Source organism: Protopterus annectens, chromosome 1.part0, assembly GCF_019279795.1.
Source record: "Protopterus annectens isolate FY-2018-M chromosome 1.part0, PAN1.0, whole genome shotgun sequence".
Taxonomy (NCBI): domain Eukaryota; kingdom Metazoa; phylum Chordata; order Ceratodontiformes; family Protopteridae; genus Protopterus; species Protopterus annectens.
In genome coordinates, this window is record NC_056725.1 from 125,451,801 (window position 1) to 125,463,671 (window position 11,871).

The 11,871-nt window shown below is 38.6% G+C and overlaps 1 protein-coding gene across 1 annotated transcript in view; it reads right to left on the bottom strand.

Moving 5' to 3' along the window:
- LOC122793396 (nesprin-1-like) overlaps window positions 1–11,871 on the bottom strand; it is an 876,647-nt gene that overhangs the window by 302,203 nt on the left and 562,573 nt on the right. The window lies entirely within an intron of this gene.

An 11,871-nucleotide genomic window follows, 5' to 3' on the forward strand; every position in this document is an offset into this window, starting at 1 on the left:
ACTTGCCAACTTGGGTCATCTGAACCATAGTCAAATCTTCATCCTGCTGTGCCACAAACTTATGAAAGTTTTGCCAGAAATTCTTCTTGGTCTCTAATTCTAAAAGAGACTCCATTAGAGCAAAAAAGCTTTTCTCAATATCTGATCAAGTTCAAACTACAATTCGATGCTTTCAAGCCGGGGGCTACTTCCAACTGAGTACTCTTGCCCCCCCCCCCCCAAACAAAAAACTCATTAAGGTACATTGGGATCTTTTGCTATTATATGGCTGCAGGACCAGTGCTGGCTTTGTAGCCATTAATGTCTTGAAAGTTACAGCCTTTAAGAGATTGAGATTTTCTTTGTGATTGAATGTCCATAACTAGAGATCTGGAGAGTGTACCTCCAGATTTCCTTCTTCATTTATTTAATAATGACTCAAAATGGTGGGAACACCTGTTGAATGGGGCGATGAAGGTGCAGATATGGATCATAGTGCTTATAAACTCCATGCTGGAACCCAAATGATCAAATAACTCTTACAAGGTTAGGTGTTCCAGGGGGGCAGTGGTAGCTCTACTTTCTTAATTCCATCCCTGTATGAAGATGAGGAGATGGATGAGGTAAGGAAAGGCTGGACTTTCATAACAGAACTTCCTGTAACTCCCACAACTACTAACTATCCTCATCAAGGCCATCTTCAGTAGAGGGTTTCACATCAGAAATGTACTGGAACTCCTCAGGGGAGAGGGCAGGAGCCCATCTTCAGGAGTCTAAGACCTAGGTTAAGATGACAAATGTCCTACCTGCTGGTCTGACAGGTAGGGTAAAGATGTGTCCAGTTAGTTGAACTTTCCCTGCATAACCTAAGATCCCTTGGAAGATTCAAAGAAATGTTGTTGTGACAATCCATCAACAGAGACCAGAAGCCATCAGGGTGGAATCACCAAAGATGCAGTCTTCAAAGTTGTTGTTGAGGGCTTTGTTGAAAATATAATGAAGACAGCTCACAGGCAGTTTTTAGCAGGGTGTTAAAAGAGAGACTGTTCAACAGAAGGTTTCAAGCAACTCTATCACCTACAACCTAGAGGCACAACAATGGTAACAATGCATCAAAAATTCACTGGGTATTACTGTCTGCAACTACAGAATCCTTGGCAAGCTGTAGGTCTTGGCACAACTGCCTCTGACATGAGGGCTACTAAACAATTACCAAAGGCATCCTCCCTAACTTCTGATGATAAAGTGTCTAATGATGTGAAAGATCATTTATATGGTGGTTTCCCAGAAGAAGAGAAACCCCAGCTATCAAATAATGATGTATATAGTGTCTAAGACACTGAATGCTAGCAGAGCCTTGTCTTCTTCTTCGTATCTGTTAAGGATGATGAATATTGATTTCTTCTCTTTCTTGCCCCCCTGATTTTTTTTCTTTTCATTATCTTGCAGGAGGTCAAGGGATGCTCAAAACTGGGTCAAAGTGGTAAGACTATAAGGAGTACCGAAAATGTAAGCATCTTGGCATTGGTCAAGAGCTAGCTGGTGCATGCACATGGGCTGTTTATCTTGTAACACCAATTTGTAGCCATATCAGCAAAACTGTAAGTCTAATTCTATCATTAACAAGACTATAAGGAAGGTGGTGGCAATCACCAATGCGGAAATAGACTGACAATGTAAAATCAAGAAAAAAATCAAGAAAAAGCCAGTGATAAATCCAGTAAATTGTCAAGATCTGTGCCCTTGCAATATGCAGTGGGAATGAATTAGGGAAGAAAATGTTGTCCCTTCCTTTTGTTGATGCCTTCCTCAGTGTCGTGAACTTAAAGAAGAGCAGAATTCTTCTAGCAATGACTGCTATGAAATCCAAAGCTAAAATGTGGCCACCAAGTCGCAAGAGGAGATCAATAGTTCTGTGTCTGCTTAATGACATCCTCTGTCAAAATATGGAATTTTATTTCGAAGAAGATAGCTCTTTATATTACACTATAAGACATTTATTTAAACTTTATAAAATCAGACACACTAATAGGATAAAAAATGAATATGTTTTTTTAAAGCTTCCAGCTAGTTTCAATATGCAATTTAATATTTGCATTATGTCTTGTTAATTGACATTTTAAATTGTATTACCATCACTGAAATAATAACATTTTTGATCAAACTGGTACTGATAGCTGATGAAGACCAAGCATCATTTTCCCTTTAATGATTTTGTCCTATACATTCAGATATCCATTATCAGCAGTGCATTCTGTACATTAGAATGGGTCTCAGAAACTCTTGGCACAGAGGGATAACAACTTTTTCCATTTGATATGCCTCTGTTTGCACAACCCATGATCCCTCTCTGCCCTCTTTAATGATTTCTTTTAATGCTTGCTTACTTTTTTTTTAACAAATACACCTACTCCTTACTTTCATTCATACCTCTCAACCTCTTAGAGCAAGAAATCTGGACAAAGCTATAAATAAAAGTGGGACAAAGGTCCAAAAATAGGGACAACTTTTAAATATTGCTCTTACAAACTTAGAAAGTTGACAGAATAACAGGTTTTGCATTAGCATGAATTTTCTGAAGGATATGAAGTCTGAAACAGAAATGTCTGTCATTCATTCTTTAATGATTTACCACTAATTTGCCAGAAATCCACAATTTTTATGAAAAACGGACCAAAAATATGAGGCCAAAATCGGGAAATTCTGTGATAATCTGTACAGTTGAAAGGTATGTTTTCACTTCACCTCTGTTGTTAATATTTGTGCATTAGCTGTATACACTTCCACAAGGTAAGTCCCAGGTGGGGAAAAACAGATGTATGAAGGGCAGTGATAAAAAGAAACTTGTGATGGCCAGATAAATGATTAGCAATATGGCAGCTTAAAGTCAGGGCAAAAAATGCAATGCACTTTCTTCACAATGTGCAGTTTATGATAACAGCAGATACACAGCTCCATAGCTTTACCTGCATTTCAGCCAGTAGGCCCTCAGGCCTTCTAAATAATTTTGAGTTGTCAATAAGGCAGATGTTTGTTAGTAGTCCCTTCCTAACCAGTCCTGGAAACTTTCATGATTATACTGGAAGAAGAAATCTAGAGGGAAGCCCAACCTAGAAAATCCCAAGGTTCTGTTCTACAAGCAAATTTTCACAAGGAAACTGATGACTAATACATTTAAGGTAGCTCTTATAACATGGGAGATGGTGGATGAAAGGGCAGTTAGTTACTTACTTAGCTAATTAATTAGTTACTGGTTGAGATAATCTCAAATATCAGAAATTACAGTTTTGCATGCAACAAAAGTATCTCCTTCAAGAAATCTCAGCCAGCAGGTCATTATGCATTCTGATAAATATTCTAGCAGTTATGTTAAACAGAATTGATGATTATCAGATGGTATTTTGTAGGACAGCCCTACCAGTGAATAGTCTAGCTTGAAATTAATTATTAAGGCTATGATGATTTCCCATCCATTGCTCCAAGTCATGTTTGAAGCGGGCTGGGGTGAGTTTTGCTTCATGTTGATAGGAAGCCTGTTCTAGGGGAGGGGTAATCTTTGACACACATACCTATTACTCCATCATGTCTGCTGTCACAGGCGAAGTTTACGTCTTTAGAATGGATATTTCTGATGCTATTTGTTTTACTGATGTGAAACAAATCCATCAGTGTGAGATTAGAGAATGCCTTATAGGCTAGGCATAGATCACTGTGTAGCAGTCTCAGAGACCTAATACAGGAAAAGGGCTTTGACACAGTCCCCATAAGACTTGTTATTTACTCCTTGTATTCTTTTTGTGTGTAACCTCTGTGGTCATTCAAGCTGCTGCATGTACCTGGTCAGGTACATGCCAAAATATGCATTGTACTCAGTGTTTAGTCTGATGAGAGCAGAACTCAGCAGAACAATGGCCTCTTTGGACCCGGATGCCATACTCTTATTTATACGTTGTGCAACATTCACAATGAATTCCAAGACTATCCTGCATAGAAGCCTGGAGAATAATAAAAGTCAGTCTCTGCATCACCTCAAAACGGTGCAACACAAAAATCTTAGGCATTGATATGACAGCCAAGGAGCAATGTGTCTTCCAAGACATTGAATTTATGAAATTATAAAGTGTTTAAAATGTGAGTGTGTAAAAAACTCAACACAAAGTTCAAAAGACATCTAAGAAATGAAAGCCTGACCAGACGATGGATATATAAGGTTCTCATGAATTGTAGAACAAGATTACTGCAAATAAACACCCTCTGGCATCTTGGACTTACAACTTTAAGTGGGTTAAGTATATAACAGCAGCCATACCCATCTTATATTACAATCACGTAAATGTAGAAGGTTCTCCCTGTGTCTTATCAGTGTACAATTTAGTGAAGATTCAGCCAGATGATAACAGCTCGTTGAACCTTCAACTAGACAAAACATTTTTTTTTTAAAAAAAGGTATTTTTGCAGTAGGCATTTCCCACCTGCGATGCAAGTTCCTCAAAGTAATATATACAACACTGTGGTTGATAAACACAAGGAAAAGACAAAAGACCACCCTCAATTCTACTGCAACACTAAGAGAAATTACACAAGAAGTGATTTTTTAATGGAGGACAGCAACTAGAAGTACAAAACCATCTAGTTTAACGTGAGAAGTCTAATGTTCTCAAATTGTGAACTTTCCAACTAGTAGTTTAGCCAGACAGACCATTTAAGGAGCAAGTGAAGAACAGCTGAATGATGTGAAGATTAATAAAAACTCTGCTAATATAATGCAACATAACATTTTCTTATGAGTCTTCAGCAAAAATCAAGTAATTGTCAATGTGCTCCATTACCCGACTGTAACAGCGTTGTCAGTTCTATAACACTACCTACGTATATAATACAACATGCTAAAGAGCAAGTTATATATTAACAGGAAAAAGCAATCACATAGTCCATATATATTTTTGAAGTGATTACATTTAAACATAAACACTTGCCTGTCTTTTTGAATGAAGTACACCCTCCTGCCCCTTCAATGCTTCTAATAATACTATCTTTTATAGATTCATAGGTTCATAGGTAAGTACTAGGCTAGCTGCCCTTGTGGCAATTTTTAAGACCAGCCAGTTTCCCTTTTGTATTTGAATTAACCTAACTCATTCGGTCACAGAGATTGGCATCACCCATCCCATAGCTGATTCAATAAACTCTCAGTTAACCAGCACCCATGGGGATTGGTAGATGCCGGATAACTGTAGTTTCTGGCTGCTTGAGAGTTACTATTAAAAATAAGCCTGACTAATACTGTACTCTATACTACCTGTTTGGTTTGACCTGTTCTCAGGTTGGGGAGAGAGGGAATGTATCCCTAACTTCCTTTTTAAAACTCTAGAACTCTAAAAACATAGGAATGTTTCTGTAGGGGAAAACAGAATGTGCAACACATGAAAATTATACTGTATTTCTGTTTTTTTGCTAGTTGCTTGAGTGTGGCAGTTGCTTGAGTTCTGGTTAACTGAGAGTTTACTGTAATTATAAATCACCCCTAATGAGAATCATGCCATAGATAATTTGAGGGGAACATGCATGGGATACAACATTTGGGAGCTGACACTGTCCATTAGTAGTACAGAGAGCAGTCCTGGGTATTTTGTCTGTTTCCCATTAATAGATCCAATCTGTGCTTGAATATGGACAGGGATGAACTTTGTTTCATGTGAACAGGGAGTCTGTTGCAGAGCAGTATCCTCTGTAAGATATGCCTCTTCCTCCAAACAGTTCTGTTGATGTTGCAGAAGAAGTTTATATCACTAGACCAAGTATTTCTGATGTCCTTTGACTTGCTGAAGTTCAGTAACTCCAACAGCAGTGGGTTGGAAGATGCTCTGTATATCTGACACAGGTCACCTCTTAGCAGTCTGTTACCAAGTATAGGGAGAGGGTTTTGAGTCAGTCCATGTAGGACATGTTATTTAGGCCATATATACTTTTAGTAAGGTATCTCTGTGGGTATTCCAGTTGCTGCATGTGGCTGGACAGGTACATGCCAAAGGGAACTTTATGCTGAATGGTTGGCCTAAAGAGAGCTGAGTAAAGGGGGGAAATGGTATCCCCAGACTCCAGACACAATCCCTTTATTTATAAGCTGTGCAGTACAGAAATACATTCTTATAACAATGGAAACACGATGGCCAAAAGCTAGGTCACTGTCCACATAGGTTCCCAAATCCCAAAGAGCTGGGTCACCTCTTAGGGGTGTATTGTGAATGTGGTAACTCCATGGGTGTGAAAATCTTCCCAAAGGATACAGTTATGCATCTTTTGGCATTTAGTTTCAATCCATGATTTTAGCACTAGTTATTTATTGGGGACAAACCTTCCTACAATTTGGGGATTCAGTGGCTTTTATAAGATTTATAAGATGTAGTCACCCTATAAATATATGATTTTCTTGTGGTTGTCATCTTTATCTGTGTGGTGGATTATGAGGAGTTCATTGTTTCTCCGACATCATCTTCAATGCATTACAGTTTTGAAATTGGGGGTACTGTGTACAAATCATGACAAGTTTCATCTCTGTACATATGTCAGTGCATCAACTCATCATCTGCTATCTCACAGGACTTAGTCCTGTTGGCTAGTTCACAGCTGGGACGCTATATGTGCATAGTCTGCAATTCCTCTCTATGTTTGCATTTTTCTAGACATGCTTCTATGTCCTGTACCCTCTGAGTGCTGAGAAAGGTTCTGTCTCTCCCACAACCTGCACTATATTAATTGAGTATTCAGATAAAGAATGAATAGGATGAACTCAGCTTTTTACGTTTTGACTTCGCATGTAGTGAACAAGTCTAATGGACCGCAAAATAATTCAGTAACTATTTTTCAGTCAGTTCTCAGAAGTAAAGGATATGATGAGCATTTGAAATTGCTTAAAAACTGAAGGTAAAGGAAAGTAGAGTTGCATGAAGTCTTCAGAGTAAATGTCAGTCTTCAAGGAGATGTCAGTATAACAGTAAAGTATAACCTTTAGGTTTACTCACTAGCAGAGATGTGCTGGTGTTGGTATTTTCCCATAGCTGCTTGTGGTAAACAGTTATATATCCAGTACACTTGTACATACTAATGGCAAGTGTGAGTTATACTATATTTATATATTTATATATGATTAACTCTGCACTGTCTGTTCTATGCAAAATGAAGATGTTATCCTAACAAAAAAAACATGGGGGTGGAGGGAGGGTACCTTTGTTGATGCAGTGATGTTCAGTTTTAATCAATTTGTTTTTTGAGGAACTGGTCTTCAACATAATGACATGAAGCTGTGACTGAGTTACTGGAAATGGAAAGAACTAAATATGTAGAGGATGGTAATCAGGCACAGGTGTTAAATGACCTTTTTAGTGAATACAAATGAAAGCAAGTGGTACATGCTAGAATGGAAGGAGAAAGGGAATGCATGTGATAAAAAATGGAACAGTCAGAGACGTTGACAGTGAATAAATATACAGAATTAACAGTGATTTAAGGAGATGAAACGTAGGGCTGGATAACGTGCCTTACGATCTTAGCACAATTTTCATAAGTGACTGCTGGTTCACTGGATACAACCTTCTTTTGTGAGTGAAGAGACTGTCAATGGACTACAGAAGGGCATGTGTGACTCTCTAGAGCAAGGGTCGGTCTTAAAGAGACTACGTATCTATCAGTCTCCATGGCTGTTAGTGTCCCTACCATTTGGGAAAAGGAAAGGGAAAAATGTTGATGGTGGCAGACTGGTGAAGTTTGTTCTGGTAAACTGTCTTTAGGGTGACTAGCTTGGGTTAATATACTACTGGTTATATCAGCCCAGTGTGATAAAAGATTTTCTGCATTTAACACAGCTGGAGTTTTATGTATATGCCCTCGTCCCACAAACATAACAGGTAACTTGAGCACTCTCAGTGCTTCAATGTGTAAGGAATGTAAAAGTAGCCGACTCCAAATCCAGCTCCAGACAGGTGACAAGTAGAGTACCTCAGGGTTCAGTCTCGGGATCGATCTTGTTTGGCATCTACTTCTCTGAAGTACAGGCCAACACTAAGGGACTCTGGCTAACAAAGTTTGCAGATGACTGCAAACTAGGAGCCATTACTGAATCTCCAAATGATGTGGATATTCTACAAAAGGGCCTTACAGAAACAGATGCTTGGTGCCAGACCCATGGGCTCAGGCTTAATGCCAAGAAATGTATAGTTATCCCCTTTGGGAAAAAAACATGTACCTGTGAATCACCACATAGGTGGCAGTACACTAAACACCAAAAGTGTGATGAGAGACTTAGGGACAGGTGGAAAGTGGTCTCACCTTTGATAACCACATCGCCACAACAGTCAGGAAATCCTTCTATGTGGCACACCTTATAACTAAGGGTTTTTCATCCAGAAAAAAGGAGGTTATTGTCCCACTGTACTCATTCCTAATTAGACCCATTATAGAGTACAATGCCCTATTTGGTATGTACCTCACAAGACATCTGCAACAGCTGGAAAGGCCGCAGAAATACCAAACTAAAAGAATCAGAGGCCTAAAGCAGATGCCCTATGCTGACCATCTAAAAAACTCCAGCTATACTCTGTGGCATATTGTTTACTCAGAGGTGATCTCTGCTTAATATAAAAGGCCATGTCAAACCCTGAGCTATTGGACATGCTCCACTTAAAGAAATCCCAATCCCTCAGAGCCACACACTCCAGGGATCTACACCTTGCCATCACAATGAACAAAACATGCTGGATGGATAAGTTCCTGACCCAGAGACTCCCCAGACTCTGGAATAGACTGCCCATACATGGCAAGCAGAGCGCCTCCTTGGCCCTCTTCCAAAGGAACCTTGATGATTGCATGGGAGATAGGAAATTCACCTCAGGGATCACGTCAGTCACCCTGCTAGACAGGGGTCCAGGGAAGTAAATATTATGAGAAGAAATATCCAGGAAATTGTTATGGCTAGGGTTGTATAGGCCTTATGGCCGATAGCCTAGTACCAAACTATGAACCTATGAATCTTCTTAGAATGCTTCAGTTAAACTACTGTAATTCAAAGTTAAAGTTCTGAAAATGTTTTAGACTAATGCTATTGCGAGCATCAGCAAATGTGATAATGACATATGAAAAAAAAAAATAAAATAAAAAAATAAGGTGTAAGAATACTGAGGTCCAGAAAATGTCAGTTATTCATATAGAAGGTGGCACTATTAAAATTGTTGTTGGTGAAGAAATCTCACCTGCAAGGCAATTTAGCACTACTGTGTTAGAGACAGCATTTGCTGAAAAGCTTTTTTCAGGCTATTGCTTCAATGTGTTATAAGTCAAAACATTAGAGGAGTTTATGGACAAAGTGTCTTCTAGAAATACCCTACAGTCAACAGATGCTCTTCCGACTCTGCAGGAAAAACAAAAACAAAAAATAAAATAAAATAAAGATGATGAGGGATAAATGTGTTTAAATGCAAATGAAATTAGCAATGTCTGGTTATGATTTACTTGAGCAGGAATATAAGCCTGGAAGTAGTATTTGTATTTGGGAAAAGAGGAAGGAACATATTGTGTTGAGTTTCTGTAAATCTAATCAGCAACCTGGACTGACTGGCTGTCTGGATAGCTAGTAGTATTGCAATTGTTGCAGTATACAGAGTCTCATGGTTTGAATCAGGGGTAGCCAGTGGGTTGACCTGACATATTTTGCCAAGATTTGAGTCCTGAACAAATTTTCCCTATGGTTTAGGAACCTGGTAATATCTGTAAGAGAAGTGGTAAAAGAAACTTTATTGAAAAAGATTTTTCCATTCAGACTTGTAAAGAATGTGCTCAGCACTAAGTTCCTGACCTGGAGGCATGCCTGAATGTTGAATTACGAACTTAAAGTTTAAGATGATACACACAGCTCTTTTCAAGATATATTTTCCATTGGGTGTGAAACTCTTTACTGATCCATAAAAAACATGGACTCATGTAGATGAGTTTGAAAATAAAGAGGACTATTATGATTCTGGGCAGGAATCTTGGGAAGAGACTTAGAATTGTAAGTTGAAAATTATGCAGAAATTGGGAAGTGTTAAGTACTGAATTTGCAAACTATGTCAGTGGTTAATAACGGAGGATCATTTCTTTATCTTTACCTATTGAGTATGAAGATGAAGGACATACATAGTACATGTAATGTACCCCTGGTCACTCTGAGACACTGTTGATACTGTATTAATGTTTTTTTTTTCTTCCCTAGTTATAAATTTGTAACAATTACTGGGTTTGAGTCTTAAAAGTCTAATTTGTATTACAGCACATAACATTTTTCCCTGGGTACTTTTGTGATGCAAAATTCTGTGCATGGGTTAAAACCTAACCAGAGTCACTATATTTTACTGTGATAGAGCCATTTCATTCTATCTACATTATTTATTTTACAGGATGACAAATGCTGATTATAGAGTGAAATGTTCATAATGTAGTAAAGGTTGACTGCTGATTTCTCTTGTATGATATCAGGATTCATGATATTCCAGAGGTTATAACTCTCTGTAATGGCAGCTGTATAGTTTGCTGCAGTGTGAAGGGGGAAGCAAAATGCACAATAGCTAGATCATATAGTTTGAAACTATGGGATGAAAAGTATAAATCAGTTATTTATAAGGTGGGACTGTTAGGGACATGCATGAAAAGATATAGCTGGTTCAACCAATACCCTGAGCTGGTACTAGGAACCAGGGCCCCACCCCCATCCCTCTTCATGTGAAGAGCAAAAAAAAAAAAAAAAGCACTGAGTAATTTCCATACTATAGTTAGGTCTACGACCCAGTCCACTGAAAAAACAAACAAAAAAAAAAAAACAGAAAAAAGGACGTTTCTTCTACTGGCACACCAACCAGATGGCCAGAAGCACTACACACCCCATCCCTCTTCCCCTATTCAGGCCATTCAGGTACCACTTTTGTGCCCTGACCCTAACCCTCCCTCAACATAAATTCTTTTAAGCTGCATCAAACAGTTTGCTACAGATGTTACAAACAGTTGCTATAGATCACACCCTGCTTGCATGGCGTGCTACATCTCAGATTTTAGTTAAAACAAAAATATTTACTAATTTACTTTTTACTTTTAAACTGTAGCTACAGTTTAGACCACACATGGAGAGTTATAGTGTTCCGGTTTGACATCAAATGCAATACTGGCTTTTAAAAGCCGGTACTGAATTAATGAAAGATCAAGATCAGCTGGTTGTGCCCCCCAACATTTTGCACCCGGGGAAGTTGTTCCTTTTACCCTATCTACGCTACCCCATTGGTGAGACTGAGTTTTTACAACAATATATATCAATTGGTTAGCGTCTAATTATTAATTTGAGAGGATATGTATTCTCAGCTTCTGCATGAGGTATGGGACCTCTGTGTGTGCTCTGTAATAGAAATGGTCTTCCAAATAAGTTTGCTATCAAGAAGAGGGTCGGCTACAAGTACTCAAAGGCTATTGTCTTGATTGAGCATCTTGTAGCTCAGACAGGCTGCTGCTCACACTCATACTTGAAATGAATTCATGCAAGAAACTGCTGCAGCTTACATGAACATATCTGAGTTTGAGTCAGCTAAATGCAGCAGCCATGATGAGGGTGAGAGAGTGGGACAGGTGGGAGTGTAGATTATAGCATCAGTTAGGAAGAGAGTTTCAGGTTTAGGGAGTGGCAAGGGGGTTTTAGGATTAGGGAGTGAAAAGAAAGTCTTCAGGATAGGAAGCAGGAGGTAATATGAATGAAGGAAGGTCGAGGAATGTGGTAATGCTTTAGCTAACATGCAGTTACAAGTAGTTAAGATGAACATTTCTTGGACTGAAAAGTAAATTTAAATGTCATGCACCAAAATGATTAAACAAAGTATATGC